Source organism: Myotis nattereri, assembly GCF_964212035.1.
Source record: "Myotis nattereri genome assembly, chromosome: 5".
In the NCBI taxonomy this organism is placed as follows: Eukaryota; Metazoa; Chordata; class Mammalia; order Chiroptera; family Vespertilionidae; genus Myotis; species Myotis nattereri.
This window is the reverse complement of record NC_138080.1, coordinates 15181132-15197595: the sequence shown is the minus strand read 5'-3', so window position 1 is coordinate 15197595 and position 16464 is coordinate 15181132. Positions and strand designations below refer to the sequence as shown.

At 44.6% G+C, this 16464-nt stretch overlaps 1 protein-coding gene across 2 annotated transcripts in view; it reads right to left on the bottom strand.

The window, feature by feature from the left end:
* Window positions 1–16464, bottom strand: part of PEBP4 (phosphatidylethanolamine binding protein 4) — a 246566-nt gene that overhangs the window by 93836 nt on the left and 136266 nt on the right. The gene's annotated exons all lie outside the window — the stretch shown is intronic.

Genomic DNA, 16464 nt, shown 5'->3' with positions numbered 1-16464 from the left:
TAGGTACTAGGATTCCAACAAATAACAAGACAGTAGGGTCCATACTTTCAGGAAGCTTTTATTCTAGGTAAGATATACATATTTTAAAAATACACACCCAAACAAACAAACAAAACCCGAGGAAATGTTCAGTTTGATTAGTACTATGATTAATAAAATAGGGTAGAGTGAGAAGGAGTAAGCATTCCAAGAAGAGGAAATAGCTGCTACCTAGGCCTTCAGGCAGAAAAAAGTTAAGGTTGGAGGAACAGAAAGAATGCCATGTGGCTAGTGGCAAGCGAGGGTGTGTATGTGTGCGGACATGGCAGGGCTGGCGAGGTGGATGGAGCAAAACAACAGAGGGCTTCGTGGGCCTGGATGAGGACGGGGGTTAAGTGCAAGGCAGAATCATTGGGAGGTTTTAGTCAGGAGACGAAAGCAGGAGAATGATGTGCTCTGACTTCCATTTTTAAAGGATTGTTTTGGTGGCTGTGTGGAGAATGAATGGTCGGCAGGAAGCAAGAGGGGAAGCCAGGAGGCCAGTTTGGGGGCTACTGCAGTAGTGTGGTGTGGGATGATGGCATGTTGGACTAGGATGGCAGCAATGGAAGCAGGTAGATGGATTAGGGAAGTATTTTCAGGTAGAATCCAAGGGATTTGCTGATGAACTAGATAGTAGAGCAGTGAGGAAGGGGTGGGGGAAGAGAAATCAAGGATGATACCTGAGGTTTTGGCTTGAGCAACTGGGAGAATGGTACTATTTAATGAATAGAGAAGACTTGGAGAGAAGAATGTTTGGAAGGGAACATCAAGAGTTCTGTTTTAGACATGTTATTTCTGCCATTTGTTTCTGCAGCTTGAAATTGGAGTAGCTTGAAATTGGCGATGGTGGGAGTATTTGCACTATAGAAATCAGCAAACACTACAAATTGGGGCTACAATTTAACTTAATTGTGCAGAAACTTAACTGATTGTTAAGTTAGAAATGCTTCTTAGAGGGCAAGTATATAAGTCACAGCCTGGAGTTTGGGGGAGAGTTCTGGACCGGATATATAAATTTGGGAGTCATTAACACATAGATGGGCCTAAATCCATAGAATCCAATGAAATTATTCATGCAAAGATCAGACATGGAGAAGAAAAGAGGTCTTATGACTGAACTCTAACAGAGAAGAGAAGAGAAGAGAAGAGAAGAGAAGAGAAGAGAAGGAAAATTAAACAAAGGAGGCCAGGGAGGTATAGGTAATAGTAGGTATCATGAAATCTGCAACAGGAAGTGTTTTAAGAAGGAGGAAGTGGTCAACTGTGCCAAATGCAGCTGAAAGGTAGAGCAAGCTGAGGACACAGTTGTGACAATGTGATTTGATAACTAGAAGACCGCTGTTATCTTGGCAAGACCAGTTTCAGTGGAGTAGAAGGGATGGAGGTTTGATTAGAGATGAGGTGGGAGATGAGGAATTGGAGATAGTTATTCAAGATGATTTTTGAAAAGTTTTGGTGTGAAGGACAGCTGAAACATAGAGTGGTTCTTATTAGTAGGGAGAAAGAGTCAAAAGACCTGTTTTATCTTTATTCTTGTATTTTAAGAGACAGATGACAATGAGGCAGGCTTGCAGGCCAATGCAAATGATCCAGTAGAAAGAGCGATGTATATGCTAGAGAATAAAAAGGAGACCACTGTAAGAGCCAAGACTGGGAAGTGGGAGGAGACAGGACACAGAGAAAAAGGGGGAGAGCTGGGCCTTTGGTGGGAGCAGAGGATACAGGGAATTGGAAGATGTGGTAGGGAGTGAGGACATTGTCTTCTGGTTGCTTGTATTTTCTCAGTGAATTAGTTGCAAGATCATCAGGGGAAGAGGAATTTGAGGAAGTCTGAAGACAGAGAGGAAGGTATGAAAGAGTGAGAAATAGTTGGAGAGTGAGAAGCTGAATATACCATAGGTATATAGTAAGGTTACTAGGTAATATTACATGCCCCAGATGTGTACTTTTTAACTGTTCAATGCAGGCATGGAATAAGTGGTAGTTGGGTTTAACTTGAATAGAAACTTAGACCAGTGAGTATACTGGAGAGAAGGGTGTGTGAGAGTGAGAAATGAGCAAGATAGATGGAGGAGTCCTGGGCCTCCTCTTGATCTGGAGGGAGAGATAGACAGACATAACTGCAGTTCCCGCGCAAAGTGCCCGAGTAAAGGAGCATGTATCAGATACAGCCGGAGCACAGGGGAGGGATCCTAAACCTCTCCACCTCAGGAGTCCAGGAAGGCTTCGTGGAGTTGTCTTTTGAACTTGATCTTGAAGGACAAGCAGTATGCAAAGGGAAGGGGCTGTGCAAAGCTGACTGGGGGATGGTGAGAGTCTTGTTGTGCTGGAGCATAGGGTGTCTAGAAGGAACAGAGGGTGAAAAAGTAGAAGGGTTATTGAACCAGATAACAGAAAGCCCTATCTGTTTGGAATTTGTTTTGCAACAGAATCCATTGAAACTTGAACAAACAACTGGCATGACTAAATGTGTTTTGGGAAGGCATGTGACAAGGATAAAAGTAGAGTGGGGAAAGAGACAACGGGGTGCTCTGGAGATCCTGAGGGCATGAAGAGTCAAGTAGAAGAGAGAGAGAGAGAGAGAGAGAGAGAGAGAGAGAGAGAGAGAGACAAGAGGCATTTGTACCACTAAGTCAACAGCATGAAGTGACTGGATAGGGTAGACACACACGGGCGAGGGAGATGTCTAGGATGCTGCTGAGGTTCTACCTTGGGCAACTAAGTGGACGATGGCACTGTGAATAGTAGGAGTAACACATTTGGGAGACAGTGGGTTTGGTGTTAAAACATCCAGGCAGGGATGTACCTTAAATGGAACTATGAGGCTGGAACTCTCTCAAAACCTGGCCTGTGGGTGGTGGGCGTAGGGGTGGATGAGCTTGTCAGTGAGAACTTGAAGAGCGAGAACAGAAGAACAGCTAGAGTGGAACTTGGGAACTCAGAGGGGAGAATGGAGAGATTGAGGAGGAGAGTTAGAGGGAGAACCAGGGAGCACAGTGGCATGGATGCCAAGAGAAAAGGAAGTTCCAGGAAGGACTGGGGATCAAGTCAGTATATCAGAACCATCAGGGGATAAGGACCATTGGTTTTGACAAGTGGGAGAAAGTCTGGCAACTTTCCAAAGATGAGTATTTTAGAGAAAAATGATTGTTGAATATTAAAATCCAAAAGAAGCAGTGAACCACATATTATATACTTTAGAACATTAAATCAGGGAATATGAAGATTAACCAAGAAAATCTTTAAGAACTCTGAAAAAAAGAATAAAGAGATGAAAATATTAGAAAAATTAGTTATTATTATTTTTTTTTTGCAAATGACATGATTGTCTACATGAGAAATCCACAAGAATTAGCTTAAAACAATTAAACTAATATTCAGTAAAGTGAGTTGTTACAAAAGGAACACAAAATGAGTATTTCCTCCAGATAATAATGGTCTGTTAGAAAATATACTTTTAAAATTTTATTTAAAATTTTAATAAAAGTATAAAATATCTAGGAATGAACTTGATGAAAAAATGCAAGACTCACACAGAAAACAAAAACATTACTAAGTGTACATAAAAACAAAACTTGATGAGATGGAGAGAGACACACTATGCTTTTAAACTGAAATAATCATTAGCAAATTATGTCACTAGTTCTTTAATTAATTAGTCAGTTTAACACAATTCCAATCAAAACCCTAAATAGATGTTTTGGGAACTTCATAGAATGATTCTAAATTTCAGAATAAATGCAGAAAAACATTAGCCAAGGCAATATTGAAAAAAATGAGATGGGATAATGTTGACTTTGTAGGTATTAAAATATATTACAAACTAAAATAATTACAACCATGTTGTGCTGATTATGGAATAAATAAGCAAATGAAGCAAAATAGAAAATCTGGAGAGAAACCAATGTTCTAAATATAGGTGTATTTAGGTGTATTTAATATGTTAGCAAATATTTGATATTTATTCTGTGATTAAGTTATTTCAATCCAGTGGGGAAAGGATAGATTATTTTACAAGTGCTATTGAGACAATTGGTTCAACACGTGGAATAAATAAACTTCAGTCTCTATTTCTCTCAACCCCAAAATGTTCAAATTTAAATGTGAAAATAAAAAAAATTAAAAAACTGAGTCAATAAAATTATCGTAGTTCCTATAATGGAATACCACATTAGAGTTAGAGCTTTATATTTTAATATGGGAAATATTCACAATTATACTAGTAACTGAAATGAGTAAGTTTCAGAATAATTTGTATAATATAATCTAAAATGTGCAGGAAAACTTTATATATTTAACTATATATATACACTTATAAATATATTTGCAATGCATAGTATACACCAAACTGTTAACAGTAAATGGCATGAAGGAAAAGATTGATAAATTTAACTAGATATAATTTTGAAACTTTTCTATGACAAATAAAGCAAAATAAAATTCAAAGATAATAAGCTGGAAGAAAATATTTACAAGACCTATGAAGAAGGATTAATATCCTTACTATATAAAGTAGCTTTTAGGTTAATAAGAAAATGAGTAATGGTGGGGGGAGGGGGAAGGGGGCGGGCTGGGGAAAAGGGGGACATATGTAATACTTTCAACAATAAAGATTCAAATATCTTAGAACAAAAATAAATTAATTAAAAAGAAAAAGAGTAATAACCCAATGGGAAAATAGACAAATGACATGGATAGACAATTCATAAAATAAGAAATGCAAGTGATCAATAAAAGCACAAATGTTGGATTTCAAAGATATGCAAATTATAAAGTAAAATCTCATTTTTGCCTATAAAATTGACATACATGCTTCTTTATGTTGATGCTTGGGGTTTTTAAGGTACACAGAAACAATGGGTAGGTTACAAAATCTTATGGAACTCTCTCTGTACCTCAGCAGTGCCCGGGCAGAGGGCCTTTCCTGACGTGCAGGTGAACCTTATAGAGGCTCCGAGACCTCCCTCCACCTTGCCATGCGAGGGGTCTGTGTGTAGCTTTCTTTCCCAGAGGGAAGGAGTGAAAGTATTCTTTGGACAGATATGACAGGATGCCTGTGGAGAGTCTCAAGTCCTAGAAGGACTGAGAAGGTGGGGCCTGTATTCATCATGTATTTCGTTTTCTGATGCTTTGACAATGGGGCCTTGCTGACCCTGGAGAGGCTGCCAGTTTCTAGAGACAGCAAACGCTCACCTGAGAGCAGGCTCTTCAAATGCAAACCCACCAATCCACACCCTACACCCTGCATCATCTCTATGATCGGGCTGAGCCACTATCTCCCTGACATAATGATCCCAGGGCCAGGAGCCTGACAACTAGGGGCAGCCCCTATGCCCCAGAGTCCACCGGAATTATTCAAACCAGTCAATCCTAGACTTATCTATCCTGCCTCACCCACTGCTTCCCACAAAAATCACAATAAAGGCTCTTGCCCATGCTTTCCCCTCATGACTGACCCTAGTGCTTCCCTGTGTGACCCTGTGTGGCTACCATGACTCCTGTTTTCTGGGACCTGTGAGTTACAGGTCCTTCTTCCTTCATGACCATCCCGTCCATCTGTGTGTCTTACCTTTTCCAATTAAAACAACCCCACGTGCATTTTAGAACAGGGTCCTTACTTCCCCGCGACTCAGATATTTCATTCAGCTCATTTGGAGACCACAGGAAACTTGAGAGTGTCTGGCTTTGTATTTCTCTAGTTTCTGATATGATTATGTATGTGGTTTGTTGCCTACAGCACTCTTGTATCCTTGAATGAAAAATTGAGCTGGCCTGATAAGGTTAAGGTTCATGGTCAAGTTGAGTGGCGAGCCAATCTCTTCCGGGCAGTAGTTCTTATCCCTGCCTCAATATTAGAAGCACCAGGGGAGATTTTTAAAGCTGCCAAAGCTGGGCCCTTGACTTAAGGGGTCTGGAGTGGGGCCCAGGTGTCAATCTGGAAGTTTCCCCAGGTGACACTAATGTAGAGTTACTGGCGAGATCTACAGTCCTATAGTTTGGTTCCCGAAAGTCCTCAACCAAATCCACTACTGACTGAAACCCAGGTTTCTCTTCCTGTTTAGTGCACTCTCAGGGAAGACCATGTGCCCTCTACATAAAGGGGGCAGGCTTCCACGACCTTGGCTGGGGTCCCTTGTGCCTGGGCTCTGAAGATTAAGGGCCTCGGGCACCAAATCGAGAAGCTGAAGTCACCCTCCACTCCCACTATTCATTACGATGTTGGTTGGCATACAAATTTAGCCTATGGTGGGTTGGTTGTGTTTGAACCTCCCCCACAAAGTTCTGCATGGGAAATCTAGTTAAGAGCCTTCTTCCTGGGGGAGGTTGAGTGTAACAGCTGCTCCTCACCAGGGCTGATGGTCCCACCAGGATGCAGTCGGTGGTGTCCCTTGAGCCTAAAGCCTTTCCTTTCCGAGGACAGACTCACATTTCAGGCTGGCATCCAGGAGGCCATCCTCTCTCTCCATAGCTGCTGACAAAGACACTTCCTGGGCTGTGTGGACCGAGGCACCTTGACCCGGGAGCTGGGGCTCATGTCACGTGTTGACACATTTGGGCAGAGGTGTTGTGTAGTCACTGTGGATCCGCTACCCTTCCCCCTTGCCTTCCTCTACTATAGAGGCTGGAAAGTTGCAGTACTGGGTCTCCCAGCCTTCCTTGCACCGAGGGGAGGCCACATTCTGGCCAAGAAGATGTAGGAGAAAGTCCCCAGGAAGGGATCTGCTCCTGAACAAAGGACAAAGACTCACTAGGAGAAAACTGTTGTTGCCTTTTGCCCCTTTACCCATTCCGTTCTTCCTGTCTGGAATATGGATGTGATGTTGGGTGTGTAGCAGCCATCCTGTGACCAACAGGGGACAATCATGAGGTTGAAGGCCTATGTATTAAGGATGGTGAAACAGAAAGATGGAAAGAACCCGGGTCCTGGAGCAGCTGAATCCACCCAGGATTGCCAGCCCCTAGACTTGCTGTTGCATGAAACAAACAAAGCCCTGAAGCCCCTGTGGTAGGGACTGTTCTTCCTTGCACCGAAACGCATTCCTACTTGATGCATACTTCAGTTTTCTGTGCTGGTTTTGGCAAGTGAGTGCCAGAGGCTGCTCTTCAGAAGGGCAACCGATGTCGTGGAAAGATGACAAGTAAAGGACAGAGGGCCTCAGTCCTGGCCTGCATGGTTCCTGAATAGGCTGAGCGTTTGGGGCTGTGCTATTCACTCTCACCACGGGGCGGTTTACTGTCTGCAAAATGACAATAATTTATGTTTCATACAACAGGGTTATTCTAAAAAGAAAACGAGTTACAAGTGTGGGAGTATTTTTCAGACTGTGAAGCAAGGTCCATGGGTCAGGTTTTGCTACTGTGAACAAATGGCCTCAGTGTTGGCTCCCGGTGGTCCCTGGAATAGCAGTTGCCTTAACGGCCAGCAGACTTGCTCCAGAAGATCTGTCTCCAGTGCCTGGAGCCTGAGACTGAGCGCCTCGCATCTCCAGTGCAGCCTGGGGACACTGGAGCACACAGAGACAGCGGGCCGGCCTCTAAGCTTGCCTGGGAGTGGGACAGATCACAGAATCCTGGAACAGTGAGGAAACTGGGGCCACATTCCCTTTACTGCCAACCTGGTCAGCAACCACCCAGCACGGTCATGGCACCCCCAGCAAGGGGTGTCCCCCATTCCCTGTGAATGCGACTCATTTAAGTCCAGCTAGGCTCCTGTCCTTTCTTTGAGAACTGCCTAGAACAAGTGCTAGGATAGCCCGGCACAGGATAGCCTCTCACGCATTTGAAGGCAGTTCTCACCTTTTGTTCAGGCTGAAGATCCCCATTTCTTCAATGAGTTCAGCTCCCCGGCCCAACACCCTACACTCTGTCTGTGCAAAGATGCCCTGGCATGGCTCACAAACCAACAGCAGAGCCGTAAACAGCAGTACAGTGTGACACGCTGGGGAGACTTACACAAGGGGCTATGGGGACACAGGTGAGGGGCAAAACACTCCCGGCAGAGTGTGAGTGGCAGTGGGGGTACTTCTGTCTAGAGAAGGTCAGCATAAGAATAAAATATGATTCAGCAGGGGCCAGATGTTGTGGTCAGAGGTGGCAGGTGATTTGGGTCTGAGTCAGTTAAGGCCATAATTTGATGTGGCCAAGAGTCACATTATTGGAAACAAGGGGTCACTATAGGAAAAAATCCCCTAAATAGAGGTTATTATTCTGAGTCCACAGATGGGAAAATGGAGGCTGAGAAGGACCAGAGAATCTGTCCGAGGCCATATACCTTAGTGATGTGAATCCTATCTAGTTACTGTGTGGCCTTGGGCAAGTTGCCTAAACTCTCTGAGCCTCAGGATCACTGTATAAAATAGAGATTATAACCATCATCGCGCTTTTCTCTTAGAGTGTTATGCACATTGAGTTCATAAATGGCTCAGAATAGCACCCAGCATGTACTAAGTGATCAATAAATGCCAGTCATTGTGAGCAAGAGAAGGGCTTCTCGGGGACTTAAAACCATGTCCGTTGACTCCCAATTCCTCCCTCTGCTCCCTGCAGAGAAGGGCAGGCAAGGGCAGGAGGTAGAGGGACAGAACTGGGCTTGACTCTGATTCACAGCACTATGGTTTTTGTTTGTGTGTTGCCAATTCCTCCACACCTCGGTCTCTTGGGCACTCGGGTAATTTAAAACATACATACTGCAAAGATGAACTTATTGGCAACATGTGCCAGCATCTCTGAATCAAACGCCTTCTGCCACTGTGCTGCCCGGTCCTCTGGGGATGGTGGTCGCTCCGTAGCATCTGCCCACTCAAGACGGCTGGGGGAAGGAATGCTCTCGCCTGGCTCAGCGGTTCTGGCAGCATGCCAAGGGGATGGGAGCAGTGAGTGGTGAGTTCAAATTCTGCCGAGTTCACGGTATTTTACTCCTCCCCAGAGCCCGCACTCTGACCCTTTGGCCCACTGCAATTTTTCTGGCTTAATAAAGCTGAGGGACATATTTAAATCTCAAAGCCCCGTACACAGCCAAGCAGCCAGCAGAAATGCCCGCATGTCAGGTGAGGAATGTTTTATTATTCGTTCTGCATAGGAGGGAGGAGAAGGAGGAAACTAAAGAAAGGGAAAGGGGAGCGTATGAGTAACACTGTGTGTGGATCTTACTTTAATTCGTTATCAGAAGAATAATTCTACCTCCAAAAGCTACACTCACGTCCACCCCACTCACCAGTTCCTCCTCTGACTTACCTGTTGCTCTGAACGGCACTACCATTTTGCCACCCATCAAATTCAACATATGAATCATCTGTTGACTCTTCCCTCTCCAATCATGTTCGATTCTTTCTTGCTCCACTTTCTGGAGCCTATTCTCATCGTTCTCATCCTCTCTGACCCCTTGGGTAAGGTCTGAACCAGCTCTTGTCTCTACTATTTCAACAGTCTCCCAACCAGCCCATGACCTGTCTACCCTCCCTTCCTACCCATTTGCGCTGGCTTCTATTAGAGTAATCCAGGGTGTCTTGGTAAGCAAGTTCTTTAGAAAACAAAGAAGTAAAGACACAAACACGCTCCTGGATCTGCAGTGCTAGCTCATTTTCACGAGTAAATATTCACACCATGGCCCATCCAAGCGACCAACACGAGATCACAGAATTGGCTCTTGCAAGCACAGAGTGGCGATCATCTTTCTGAGGAACAGCTCTCCACAGACGTTTGACTTAAATATAAACTCTGTGACCTGACATTGGAGGCCTTCTACAGCTTGCTTTCAATCAGCCCGCCAGCTGGTCCCACCGTCGCCCCACGCATGCCCACACAGACTGGGACGGGTCTGACCTCAAGTGTGATTCTGCCTCCCCTCCTCTGTGCCCACCAGAAAGTCCACCCCATTCTTCAAGACACATCTCAAATGCCACCCACCTCCTCCAGGAGGACGTCTTCCAAGCCCCTTGGACAAGACACGCTGTCCTTGCTACTGGAACCCAGGAGAATGCTGGTTTGTACCTTCGCTGGGCACTGACCATGCTCTGCTATGCACCCAGTTACACGCAGGCTACTCTTGTTCCCTCTTATTAGATTATCGTTTTCTTGAAGGTAGGGACAATTATCTCTTTGTTGTTCCTAAAGGAACTGGCATATTTTCTTGTATACAGTAGGCGCTTAAGAAATATTTGTTGAAATAAATGTACCCACTTCCTCTGTCAAGATAAGACATTGTTTTCTTTTCGTGTTCTGGAAGGAGGAAGAAATTTTTGGTCCCAGAGCTGGACAAGTCGTTTGTATTGCTGCTCCTAACTGACCATACAACACTTAACACAGAGTCTCGCCTTTGTCCTGCTGGACCTCGGCCTGGGGGAGCCGAAGCCTCTGGCTCCTGAGCCAGGCCTCTCACTCACCCACGGCCTCCCAGGAAGTCAAGGTCAGCCCAGCCAGACCTAATGTTTCCGCCCCAGAGCATGGCTCTGAAGTGCTGGTTGGATTGGCTCCTTGCTAGGGCCAGTGTTTGCCTAGAAGCTGGGTCTGGGCCTGAGCCAGCCCAGGAGGCCTTGGCATTTGGACCAGAGCTAGGGCAATTCTGCTAGGCCTGGTGCTGAGCTGTGGCTGGGCTTCCTCTGCCCTCGGCCTGAGCCACCGCAGTTGCGACGGCCCCTGGTGTGAAGGAATTTGAGTTCTAACTTCGGGTGGCTACGTGTCTGATGGCTGTGTTTGTGAATATCTCATTCCTACTTTGGTTGCCCAGCTGGTGGGAACAGAACGGGTAGTCATGGGACTGTCATCGTGTGCTGTCCAGGTTAACATGTAGCATTTCTATTACTATTAACAGACTTTCTGCTCCTCACTCCATCTGTTCTCTGAAATAATTGCAGTTGTACAGACCATGCCTTTGCTACAGGCAAGCTCTGGGGAAAAGGATAGTGCTTTTATGAGAAAAAAAAAAAACGTGTTAAAAAATAACAGCAAACATGAGAAGAGAGTGGGAATGGAGCTAACAGCAGGTTTCCAATTTCTTTCGGATTCAGGCCTGCAAAGGTGGTGTTTTCACACTTGTTTGGGGTGACCAAGCCCAGCCAGATGGGGGCGAGTGGCTAGGCTGGTGGCTCAGCCTTTTGGAGTTGGTGTTGGTCACCAGGGGATTTGGCCCCGGTTCAGGTGGGTGGAGCCATGGTCACGCTACCCAATAAGGAGATGCGGAGAAGAATGGGGCTGTTAGGCAGAGACAGAAGCATGTTAGATGGCATGGCGTGTCCTGCTTGAAGAAGCGAGATGATATCAAGGTCTGGAGGAAATACTGGGGAACCAGACGGACTGGTGGGAAGGTGAAGGTTTAAGCTAAGTGACTGGGCCTCTGCTTCTTCTCACACAAGGTGGGAGGAGGCCATCTCAGTGACCTCCTGTCCTGAAGGGGCTATTAGGAGAATGAACGGGTTACTACACAATATTAAGGGTTCTTCTGATAGAGGGTTAAGAGAACTACAAAGAGCAATTAAGACTTGGTGTGTGAAATATAATAACTATTAAAAGCATAAAACCAATCCTTGAGGATTTGAGGCACTCTGATTTGTAAGCAATGTGTGTGGGGTTTCCGTCTTTCTCTGGGTGCTAAACAAGGCATAAGTGAGTACAGTGACCTGGTGTGTCTTTGTTCTGGGGCCTTTCTTCTCACTGCCCTGCTCGTCCATAAGAGGGGCCCGCCTCTGTGACACATCTCATCCTGTGAAGCTGAAAATGGTGGTCTTACCCTCTTGCCCAAACCCCACTGGAATGCTCAACGAGGAAGGCACTGTTGAGCTTTCCTAGGGGTGCATTTGATGGGGAAAGAAAAAAAAATGTATCAAGAGAATACAGCCATATGATTTCTACTAGTAAGTCTTCTTCCAATTTCAAGGAAATATTTTCATTTGAGAGAAACGCACAGAATGTGACTGGTCAGGTGCAAACAAGATACTTTTTGGGAAAAATTTGTGTGTTGTGTGTTGTGTGAATTCAATACTATTCTCCAAACCCATAAAATGATTTTTAAAAATTTTTTGGGAAAGCTCAGGTGGAGAATCTGATGATGGTCACAGTGCAAAACATTTTCCAGGTTTTGGATAGATTTAACATGTCTTTCCCACTTCCAATCACCCTCAAAATGGACAGGACATTCTAGATATACTTTACAACTAGTTTTAGTAAGTCCCAGAGATTGGCAGGCCTTTATCTAAGAATTTTTACCAAAATACATAGGTTTGAATGAATAGACTATTGGCAGCCCGCCCCCCCCCCAAAAAAAATGTGATTCTTTAAATATAAAAGAATATTAATAAATTGGGAAGGGGAAGGTTTTAAAAAAATATTTATTGTTGAAAATGTTATCTATATCTCCCCTCAATTGACCTCTTTTAGACTGCCCGTACCCCCTACCCCCTACCCCCTACCCCAGGCTTTTGCCACCCTATTGTTTCTGTCCATGGGTTATGCATATATGCATACAACTTCTTTAGCTGATCTCTTCTCACCCTCCCCCATCTTCCCCCTGTGATTCGACAGTCTGTTCCATGCTTCTATGTCTCTGGATCAATTTTTGTGGGAAGGGGAGGGTTTTGAGCTACCCCTACCTATGGATACATTTTTAGAGTTATGTTGGGAACATCTACATCTTTTGGCCAAAGACTTGATTGGAAAGAATGTGAATTAGTTCCTTGAGAGAATGTCTTTGTTAAAGACTTGTTGGTTACATTATATGAGTTTTTGGTGTACTTGCTTCCATCACCAGGCCTGGGATCTCTACATACATGAGATAGATGTGCATGCTGAATGCATAAATAAAATATGTCATTAACTGTACTAACAGCCAAGGAGTTTACCACTAAATAAATGCCTTTCCATATAAAGTGAACCCTGGATGTACAAATTGATGTACTCCTCACGTAAAGATTATCAAACAGATAACAGCTACCATTAACTGAGCCCTGTTGTATTAGATTCCAACCATTTCATATGTTTTACTTCATTTAATTCCATAGCCAACATAGAGATCACCACTATTATTCCCACTTTAACGATGAGATAACAGAGGCTTAGGAAGACCGAGTGACCTGTCCAAGGGCACATGGTTAGTAAGTGGCAAAGGAAAAAACCAAGCCCAGTTCTGTGTGATCCTGAGCCAGGGCTCTCCAGCACTCGCTCTGCTGCCCTCTGAGGGAGAGGAGGTGGGACTTCCGTAAGTGCAGTTATGCCTCCTTCATTGGTTACAGTTCTTGGAGGAGGTAAATACGTGAGTGGGAAATGAAATTGTATTCAGTCCTTCAAAGGCTTTTGACAAGTTTGCTTTCAAAATTAGAACTTTTGGTGCCAAATATTTTGTTATTGACAAGGAAGTGCTTAGAGACAGCAATAAGCAAAGCCACGGAAGGACCTCTTTCTCTGTTCACCTCTAGATTAAAGTGTTTGGGGCTCCATTTTAGACTTTTTATTCTACAAAGATTGCAATGAAACCACAGATAATCAGATGATGGGGGAATCCTTTCTCGGGTAGAAATGCCCCTACTCGCCCCCGCTCCACCGGGAGAAATCCAAGCTGGCCCTGAGAGGTTGTGTGAGAGCACAGGGGGGCAGGCGGCCTCCCGGCAGGCCTGTGCCTGGCTGGGCCTTGGCAGACAGAATCCTGGGTAATTTGGGAAGACAACTCAGACAAGTATATCACAGTTGCTACAGACTGTTCCCTAAAGACACCAGCCCAAGGGGTCCCTGTGACACAGAAGAAATAGAAGGTCAGGCTTAACTGGAAGGAAACACACATAAAGGAGCGTGCTACATATGTGAAGAGCCATCGTATGCTTGCATGGCAGCACTGTCCTCAGTTTCCAGTGCTGCAGAAAGGGGCCACTAAAATGGTCACACAGAAGGAATGGGAGGGCGAGAGGGAGCAGCCAGGGAAGGATGGGAGGAGGAGATAAGGAATGAGCAAAGTCTTTCAAATCACTGAGAGTACAAATGTTCAAACACAGTCTTGGTCTTCAAATCCTGGAAGGCAGAACTGCAGGGAACTCTTGGCACTTGAAAAGGAAGCAGTTAGTACAGAAAAAGGAACAGCTAACATACACAGTGGGTGGTAAGCTCATCTACTTCATTACCCAAGAGGTGAGACAGGTTGAAAATACAAATTGCTCTTTGAAAGGTTAGGAGACATCTATGGGATATGGATGCACAGTGGCTGCTTGGGTAAATTGTGACTTTCAGGGGGTGATCCTTAAGGGCAGATAGCAGAGCAGAGAATTGGGGCCATTATAAGTCTCTGAGCGAAAAATAAAAAAAAAATAAATGAAAGTCTCTGGGTGTGGTGGCCAGAGGCAGCCATCATAACTGGACAGACTGTGGTTCATTTTGACCCATGGTGACAATTCTGAGGCTCCTCTTGGGCTGAAAGAGGTAAGACCTATTATGCAAGTAGTCTGAGTAGAGTAAATATGGTTTACAAAAAGTAATGCCTGGTTCCTACAATTATGTATGAGTCCTGTTTCCTGGGGATCAACACGGAGAGCCTTAAAAATCTGTGGGTTGAGCATGTGGAAAGCTATTATGATAAAGCAGAAGACGTATGTCTCTGTCACCAGGACAGGATCCCTGTAGCCCTACTGAGCCATTGGGAGGTGCAGGGCCATACCTACTGCCATTAGGAGCAAGGCCTGCTTCATTGGCCCGAGGCCTGTGTAGCATTGAGAAGAGCAGGGCTTGGTTTATTGCTGTTGTTTCAACTAGGGGTCCTGCGTTTTCATTTTGCACTGGGCCCATGAATTATGTAGCCAGTTCCTGTTAGGAGCTACTCCACTGGCATAAAATGGTGGTGGGTGTGGGGGTGGTGGTGTCAAAAGAAGGCTAAAGAAGAAGGCCAATTGAGGCAGCTGGACCCAAATAATACCAGGAAGTGGAACACATGTAGAATGGACAGTTTCCTAGGCAACTAGTTGTTCTATCTAAGTGTCACACAAATGCTTTGCTATAAACATTTCTTAATGGCAGGGAATAAAACAAGAGAAATCAGGCCCAGGGGGACCTGGTCACATCTGAGGGTTCTCAACAACCTGCCGCATGACCAATCCATCAACAGAATCATATAGAAGAGAGGAAATAGTAGGTCTTAATGGGCCTGGTCTCCAGTGCATCTTTTGGGGTTGACTGGCACCTTTTCCTTTTCCTGGCCTCACCCCCAAACATACATATTATTCAGAGACATTCTTAAGTAATGAGTTTAGCTTATGAGAAGGGCCACTCCTGAGTTCTCTGGGAAGCTTGAAGAGCCTGGATTCTGAACCAGGGGTAAGGATGATATTATGGAATGAAAACAAGACACACTCATAGGAGCCCTAGGTCAGGCTGTGCCTCTCCACTCCTCTCATCTATCTTGTCTCCACATCAAAGTGACGTGTCTAATAATCACTTCACTCTCGGGGGCCTTGGCTTCTCCATCTTCAGAGCAAGCTATCTCAAAGCCTCCTCAGAAAGTACATAGGTGCTGATTCTTGGCGGAAATGTGGTTGAGAAAGAAAAAAAAGAAATCATTAGCTTTTAGTGCTGATATTGTCCCAGGAATCATTAGAGAAGAAAAACCAAGAGGAGGCCCCAGAAACTCTCCACAGACATTTAGAGATCTAGAGACTCGCATTCTTCAGCTGAGAGGAAAGGAAGTCGCTGCAAATCCCAAAGGAAATCACAAACCATGAGGCTTTGCCTGGTTAGAAAATTTCAAGTATTCCAATAAGGTTTTGCATGCTTCCTTCCTACATTTTCACTTAATTTTTCTACTTTTTCTTTTTTTTTTTCATTTAGAAAATTATCACTGATTGGGATAATGGAGTCTCCGGGTGTTGAGAAAGAGAGAGAGAAAGAGAGAGAGAGAGAGAAATCTTTTCTAGCTGAGGGGATTTTAGAGGTGGGTCCCTAACCGACTCACAGGATAGCCACCTTATCTTCCTTAGTTGATTGGACCATGGTAGGCACTTGCCCTGGGGCAGGCAATCCATAAGCCAAGCAGTGTATGCCCTGGCACAAGAAAAGCTGGGCTGGACTCATCCTACTCTGCCCTCTGTCCTTTAAACCAGATCCATTAGCAGGGGGTGGTCAAAGTTAGGGTCACTCAAAATGATAAACGGGTGAGACTCATGAGGATTGAGGGGAGCAGAGTTTGCCACCCCAAAATATGTTTTGGAATATGAATTATTTGAAGTTGGTTATTTGAAGAAACAAAGACCCTCACTCTGTGGTCTATTGTGTGAAATGCTTTGCCATCCTTAAGGTTGAGGATCCGTCCTACATACAATGGTTATTCCACTAGATTCCCCCTAATCCTAAAAGAATTTAGAGGGCTGCTGCAGAACAGGAGCTATCACCATAGATAACTATCATTTATACGAACTAGGTGATAGCAGGGAGGAACTTAGAAAGGCCCATTTGGTCAAAGTTCTCTCTGGGTTCCAT